This window comes from Cetorhinus maximus, chromosome 1 (assembly GCF_964194155.1).
Source record: "Cetorhinus maximus chromosome 1, sCetMax3.hap1.1, whole genome shotgun sequence".
Lineage (NCBI taxonomy): Eukaryota > Metazoa > Chordata > Chondrichthyes > Lamniformes > Cetorhinidae > Cetorhinus > Cetorhinus maximus.
This window is the reverse complement of record NC_135879.1, coordinates 227,670,259-227,677,775: the sequence shown is the minus strand read 5'-3', so window position 1 is coordinate 227,677,775 and position 7,517 is coordinate 227,670,259. Positions and strand designations below refer to the sequence as shown.

At 49.0% G+C, this 7,517-nt stretch overlaps 1 non-coding gene across 1 annotated transcript; it reads right to left on the bottom strand.

The window, feature by feature from the left end:
* Nucleotides 1–3,116: 3,116 nt before the first annotated feature.
* Nucleotides 3,117–3,278, bottom strand: LOC144688983 (U1 spliceosomal RNA). The gene has a single exon (XR_013578527.1). It is a non-coding gene; the product is annotated as a U1 spliceosomal RNA (small nuclear RNA).
* Between the last annotated feature and the right edge of the window lie 4,239 nt (nt 3,279–7,517).

Below are 7,517 nucleotides of genomic sequence, written 5' to 3'. Positions count from 1 at the left end.
GGTTGGCGGCAGTTTCAGCCATTGGACTGCATGCTGTGCTCTCAGTTCAGGCGCAGTCATTCTCCTAACCCGCACTGCAAGGCTGCACTGTTGGCTTGAACCATGATGGATACTGGTCCAAACCTTAGTGAAGACATTGCAAGGGGCTGTGAGCACCTCTACCAGTGACTGTGTTATGGCCACCTTTCGCAAGGGAATTCTACAACATGCCCAGTCGGCCAATTGCTTTGCTGCCTCCTAAAGCGTACATTAATTTTCACCCCAAGGGGTGAAAAGTTCTGGAGCATTTGGCATACTTTTGCATTGCTTGAGTGGCAGAAAAGCTTCAGAGACCCGACATGTCAATGGAGCTGCAGCTGAATGGTCTCAGAAAGCTCACACCTCCAATCACACCACCTCCCCGCAGCATGTGCTTGTGTACTTTCTTCAGTCTGTGCTGCCTTGCACCCCATGCCCCACCACACCCCTTACCCCCAACTTCCAGCCCGAACCACACTAGAGTCCTTGCTCTGGCACCACACTCAAAGTTAGCCGGGAGAAAACAACTTGCCTGTGCCCCCCCGCAAATATGCAGTGCCTCTCCCTTGATGTCCTACATGTGATGCTCATCAGAGCTGTGCAAGGTCGTTTGCACTCACCTTGAGTCTCCTCGAAGTCCAGGTCGCCAGGTGCATGCCTTTTAAAGGTAGTCATGAAGCACGATGTTCTGAAGTCACACCAATGTGAGCGGTAACTTTGATGTGGGGCGATGATTCTGGCGAGCCGTGCTAACAAAATATTGAAATTAGGTTCCTGACATGTGGCGGTGGGAAACATAGCCTGCCATTGATGGATGGAATGGACGATCGCAAACTGGTTTCACAATGGCGTAAATCCAATTTTTGGCTTTCTTGCCATATTTTCCTTCCCCACCCACCATGACGGCTGACACCACTGGGGCCAGAAAGTTCTGGCCAAAGTCAAATTTGACTCTTCTCCTTCAGAGCTGAAGGAAGAAAGAAATGTGTTGGGTTTTGTGCCGTTGAAAGCGGGGTAGAAGGAAGAACAAAAAGGAAGGTCGGGGATAGAGTAGAGGGCAGGAGAAATTAAATGACAAATATCACAGAATCACAGAATCTTTACAGTGCAGAAGGAGGCCATTCGGCCCATTGAGTCACCACTGGCTCCCTTATAGACCATTCTACCTAGTCCCAACCTCCTGCTTTATCCCCGTAACCTTGCACATTCTTTCTTTTCAGATAGCAACCCAATTCCCTTTTGAATACAGATGTCATGGAACAGAAGGAAAGGGGAACAGTAATGGTTATAATAAAGAAATAAAGCATTTGTCCAGAGCGAGTTTGAATGGCAGAATAATGAACAACTCTGTCCAAAAGCACAAACATGAAAATCAAGATTCAGACTGGCACATGGCTAAAAAAACAGAAGTGACAGAATTCATGGCATGAAATTGTTGAACTCAATGTTGAGTTCAGGTGGCTGTAAGGTGCCTAATTAGAAGATGAGGTGCTGTTCCTCGAGTTTGCGTTGAGCTTCACTGTAAACACTGCAGCAGGCCGAGGACAGAAATGTGAGGGTGAATGCAAAGTGATGAATTAAAATGACAAGCACAAGTAAATTGTTGCTTCACACGGAAGGAGTGTTTGGGGCCTTAGGCAGTCGTTCTCACTTTGTCCTCACTATCCAACCACCAGGTTCAAAGGATCATCCTCCATCATTTTGCCACCTTCAGCATGATGCCACCACCAAACACATCTTCCCTTTCCCTGTCAGCATCCCGAAGGGACCGCTGCAATCCATCTAGTGTAGGCCTATCCACAGTGTGTTAGTAAGGGAGCTGCAGGTTTTTGACCCAGTGACATTGAAGGAACGGCAACATATTTCCAAGTCAGGAAGGTGTGTGACTTGGAGGGAAACTTGCAGGTGGTAGTGTTCCCAAACGTCTGCTGCCCTCATCCTTCTAGGTGATAGAGGCCACAGGTTTGGAAGGTGCTGTCGAAGGACCTCAGGGAGCAGAAACACACGTGCCAAGCTGTCTGGGTGAGCATGGAGATGACCACAACTCACAGCTGTGAAGTGCTGCCTAAAATATGCATGGACGCCCCTGTCTTATCTTTTAAGGCTGGAATCACACAGCAAGTCAATCAGCATTTATAGAGCAAGAGGATAAGTTATAATGTTTTGAGTGTGCAGCCTTCATCAGCGGTGTAGCATTCAGAAATATATTTGTATACCAACTAAGCAGAATGCTCATGATCATAATTCTGGTATTGTCATATTAAATTACATTGGCAAACACCCCAGGATGGCAGAAGTTTTAATATATAATAGATAGCTTTTCTGCTACTTTACAAGCAATCTTTATTCTTGATGTTGCTGGTACATCTAAACCTAATCACTCTGAATCATGACAGTTTAATGCAGAACCTAGAATTCAAAAAAAAGTTTTAACTCGATGATGTTTCCTACACTCATACATTTTAATATGATAACAGGCTAACAGGCTGCTCATAATCAAGACATGTTGGTTTCCAGCTGTCATAAAAAACAATTAGAATATTTTATAAACCTTTCTTATTCTGTTTCCTCAAAATTTTGACATTCTTACTCTTCTTAAAAGAAGTTTTAGCTTTGGCTTAATCTACTGTTACAATTTAAGTGTTATTCTTCACTGTCAATTTAAATCCTTAGACAAGATGACAGCCTTATATATTTCAAGTGTCTTTACAACTCCCAGCAATAATAAACTCACTTATCACACAGACAGGAACTTCCTGACGTTTGCCTCATTAGGATTAGATCAGTTGGTCTTCTGCATTGGTTTTCATTTCAACTCTCATCCTCCTGGGATGACATCTTCTGAATTTGTAAACATTGTGTACTTCAGTATCAGGGCAGTTACTATATCAAAATGTTGTCCACCTTCAACTTCCAACTACAATTTATTTTTCTCTCTCCGATTTCCTTCCCCAATGCCCAGACAATCTCAATTTTGTGAAGCAGATATTAAGTGCGGTGTGGGTTCTGCTTTCTCCATGACTGCATCTCCTGGTCTGCCTCATATCCTAGAGTCAATTGTACTGATATGTTGCAGGTGGATGCATCCGCTTTTTTTTCAGGGGAAAGCGCGAACGCAGTCCCCCACTACCACAAATTTTGCAGTTGAGTATCCCATATTTGGGGACATCGCAGGTGTCAGCTCACCCGGAGTGCATTGGGATAGCCTCATCCTGGGAGCACAACTTTCACGATCATTGTTTCTCCCCTTCCAGGTTTATGGTACCAGTGAGATGCCTCCTTAATTGAGGGGAAGGGATTTTGCTGAGGCCCATTGTTACATCCCTCAGCGGCAAAGTGAACAGTGATAATTTTCCATACTGCAATCATTGCACCCCCTTCAATGCATGTACCTAAGGGGGTTGTACTTGGTCTTAATTCTTTGGTTAGTTTGTGACTGCCTGCAGACATGCTGCCAAACCTGTGCCCTGACATGGAGAGCAGGGAGAAGATTTGCCCTCTGCTCCCATCCAGAGTTTGGGCTAGATGTTGCAAGGGATGGAACCCTGCATCCCAAATTGTGCCCACCTCCATCCTCCTGACCCTCACTTCTCACCAAACCATGTGACTTCTGTTCTGGTTCCTGCTCCCTCAATCCTTTGATTTTAAAATTCTGATCCTTGTGTTCAAATACATTCATAGTTTCATCCCTCCACATCTCCTTAAAATTCTCTAACCCTTCAACCCTCCAACTCTGGCCTCTTGAATATTCTCCATTTCGTTCACCCCACCATTAGTGGCTCTCGTTCAACCGTCTATGGAATAAACTCTGAAATTCCTTCACAAAAACACTTCACCTTTTCACTCTTCTCTCTTTAAAATTTACCTCTTTAACCAAAGGCAGAATTTTGAGGTCGGTAGGCAGGCGCGCTCAGCTGGACCAGGAGTGGCTGAGAAACAGCCCGCCGCCCGCAATCGGCCCCCAACCGTGATTTCATGCTGGCAGGCCAAGTAAGGACTGCCCAGCGTGAAATGCAGCTCGTCACTGGTCGGGAAGAGCCGAGGTGGGGTGGGGGCCTGTCAGCTACTGGGTCCAATGCCAACCCTGCGGCCAGATAAAAATGGCCCAGGCAGCCCCAGCAAGGCTGCCATGGAAGGACATCTGTTCTGCATTGTTTGGATGGAGTCGAGTGCGGCTGGAGATGCCAGGCAGGAGGGCTGGTTGGGTCGGCACTCGGTCCCCCTGCTATTTGGATGAGTGCCTTGCAGTCCTGCTGGAGTAGGTGGCTGCCAGGAGGGACACCCTTACCCACAGAGATGGGAGGAGGGGGCCACTGTACCTCACAAAGAGGGCATGGGAGAGGGTGGCAGTGTTGGCGAGCAGCCATGATGTGGTGTGGTGCACGTGGCTGCAGTGCTGGAAGTGGTTCAAGGACTCTCAAGAAGGGTGAGTAATGTGTTGGCATGAGTCAGTGTGCAGAAGTGTTAAGGTGCGGCCGTCCCCCCCTGTGGAAGTCAGGGGTGTTAGAGTCTGAATGCCAACTGCCAATGATGCCAGAGCTGGCCAAGGGGCTGAGCCTTGGAATTGAACCAATGGAATTCATTGCCACAGAAGGCTGTGGAGGCCAGGTCATTGAGTGTATTTAAGACCGAGATAGATAGGCTCTTGATTGGTAAGGGGATCAAAGGTTACAGGGAGAAGGCGGGAGAATGGGGTTGAGAAACTTATCAGCCATGATTGAATGGCGGAGCAGACTCGATGGACCGAATGGCCTAAGTTCTGCTCCTATGTCTTATGAGCCCCTGGCTGCTTGGGCTGAGTGTCTTCTGATTCAAGGGCCATGACTTGGATGTGACCTGCGAGGTGCTTCTCAGCTGGGCCTGGCCAGGCTGCATTGGTGCAGCAAGTAGAGAGTGGACTAATCAATGCTCCTGTGTTCTTTCAGGAGGAGACAAGCCATAACCTAGCAGAGAGGGCACGTACACATGGTGGGCAGCCCAACCTGCTGCCACTCACCAGATTTGAGCGGGACACCCTAGAGCTCAAGAGCAGGCACCCTGTGCAACTGGGCTTGGAGAGGCGGGGGTGCAAGACAAAGGTAAGTGTACAGTGCACAGAGGTGAGAGTTTCAGAATGTGCAGCCATTCTAGTGTAGTCTCTTCATTGGTGGGAGCTTTGAACCTGGAACATTGAAAGATGATGGCACCATGCTGCAGATCTCCATTGTCTCAGCAGGGTGCCTGGCATGCACGGTGACAGTGTGGTGACTTTAACTTTTAGGTTCACCAACATACACAGCGTCTATGCACCCCAAAGGGCCATCCTTGATGCTGGAGGACCACCAAGCTTCATTCGCATCTGCGTCACACCCGCTCTCTGAAGCAGGCACCAGAGCAGATACCAGCACCTCGGTGGGCATTAGATCGGCGGCTACAATGTCGGTGCACGTTGGTGAGGGCACTTCACATTCACTTGAGGTGCAGATGGAGACAGAGAGTGCCCAGGGCGTCGGTAGCCAGAGGACTGCTGGAGACCAGGGCGATGCTCAGTCGAAGGCTGATGATAAGCTCTGGAGACGTCCATTAGCCGGCAGATGCTAGATGTCCAGCGGGATGTGCGGGAGGATCTGGTGGAGATCCATTAGGGTCTGCATGCCATGGTCTCCGTTGTTTAGTAGTCCATGTGGAACATGAGCACAGTGGTGACCCTTATGGTCAAGTGCATTGCCTCCTCCATTGAGAGAGATGCAACTCTCAACAAGAGGCAGCTCCAGGGACAGAATGTGGGGCTGTGCTTGCACCTGCAAACCCTCACAAAAGCACAGACCTCAGGTGGTCAGTGTCAGAGTGGGAGATGGATGAGGGACCCAGCATCCCAGCCGTCCATCAATGGTGAGCAGGGAGGTCCAGAGCGACCTCATGTGGACGCACAAGCTACTTGTCATCTCTGTGGGCTCCTCAGGGCGCTCTGGATGATGGCAGCAGTTCCTCCGCCCCTCTGCCAGTGACCATTGCACCTAATGAGGCTACGATGACTGGGGAGAAGCCAGCCGTGGCACTGGCCACTCCCTCCCAGGCGGGGCAGCACAGGCTCCACTGGCCAGATGGCGACTGCCAAGGTCATCAAGACAGCAGAGTCAACAGTCAACAGGCCGCCTGCAATGCTGGTGCCAGCGATGTCGGGGGTGGGGGGTAGTTGGGTGGGGTGCGAGGACAGCAAGGCGTTGCATTTGAAAACGTAAGTTTAAGGCAACATGAGCACGAGAGGAACAGTTCACGGGTGATCTTCTGTTCAATTATGTTTGGTTTATATGTCTGCTGGTGTGGCCATCAACACCAGTAATTGTAGTGTCATAATGACTTCAATGTTATGATAACATTAAATTTGCTTTGGTTCTGAATGCCGGAGTACGCTTCACATTTTTTCTTTCTGGTGCACGGTACACCAGTATGTAATGCTGGACGTGAGTGGCTGGATACTTTATTGCACAGGCATTGAGAGGACTTTGGGTGAAAATGAAAGGACCATTTCAGACATCCAGGATGGAGGCGGCAGCCCGGCGTGAGGTTGAAGCTTTGGTAGCCTAGCTAAAGGAGCTTTGGATCAAGGGCTCCCTGCCTCCCTGGAGGTTCCCAAGGCCTGCCTCTATGTCCCCAATGCTCTCCTCACCATGCTTCTCTTCTGACTCACTACTGGACTCATCATCTGTGGCCTGTACAGTTGTGTCAAGATCCTCTTCCTCTAGTGCATCTCCCCTTGCCAGTGCCAGATTGTGGAGAGAGCAGCATGCAACCACAATCAGTGACACCCATTCTGGGAGATATTGTAGTGCACCCCTTGAATAGTCCAGGCATCGGAAACGCATCTTGAGAAGGCCTATGGTGCTCTCTATCACCACCCTTCTGGAGCCATGACTCCTATTATGACGCTTCTCTACCTCTGGTCTTGGGTGGCGGAGAAGCGTCATGAGCCACCTTTTCAATAGATAGCCCTTGTCACCCAGCAGCCATTCATCCAGTTAGGCTGGAGCACTGAAGAGCCTGCATTTTGTGTACAGGACATAGCAGGACAATTTTCCAAATAGACGGGTAGATGCCAGTGTTGTAGCTGTATTGGAACAGCTTGGCTAGGGGCGCGACAATTCCTGGAGCACAAGTCTTCAGCACTATTACAAGAATGTTATCCGGGCCCATAACCTTTGTAGAATCCAATGCCTTCTACGGTTTCTTGATAGCACATGGAGTGAATTGAATTGGCTGAAGACTGGCATCTGTGATGTTGGAGACTTCTGGAGGAGGCCGAGATGGATAATCCACTTGGCATTTCTGGCTGAAGATTGTAGCAAATGCTTCAGCCTTATCTTTTGCACTGATGTGCTGGCTGCCCCATCATTGAGGATGGGGATATTTGTGGAGACTCCTCCTCCAGTGAGTTGTTTAATTGTCCACCACTGGATGTGGCAGGACTGCAGAGCTTAGGCCTGATCTGTTGGTTATGGGATTGCTTAGCTCTGTCTATC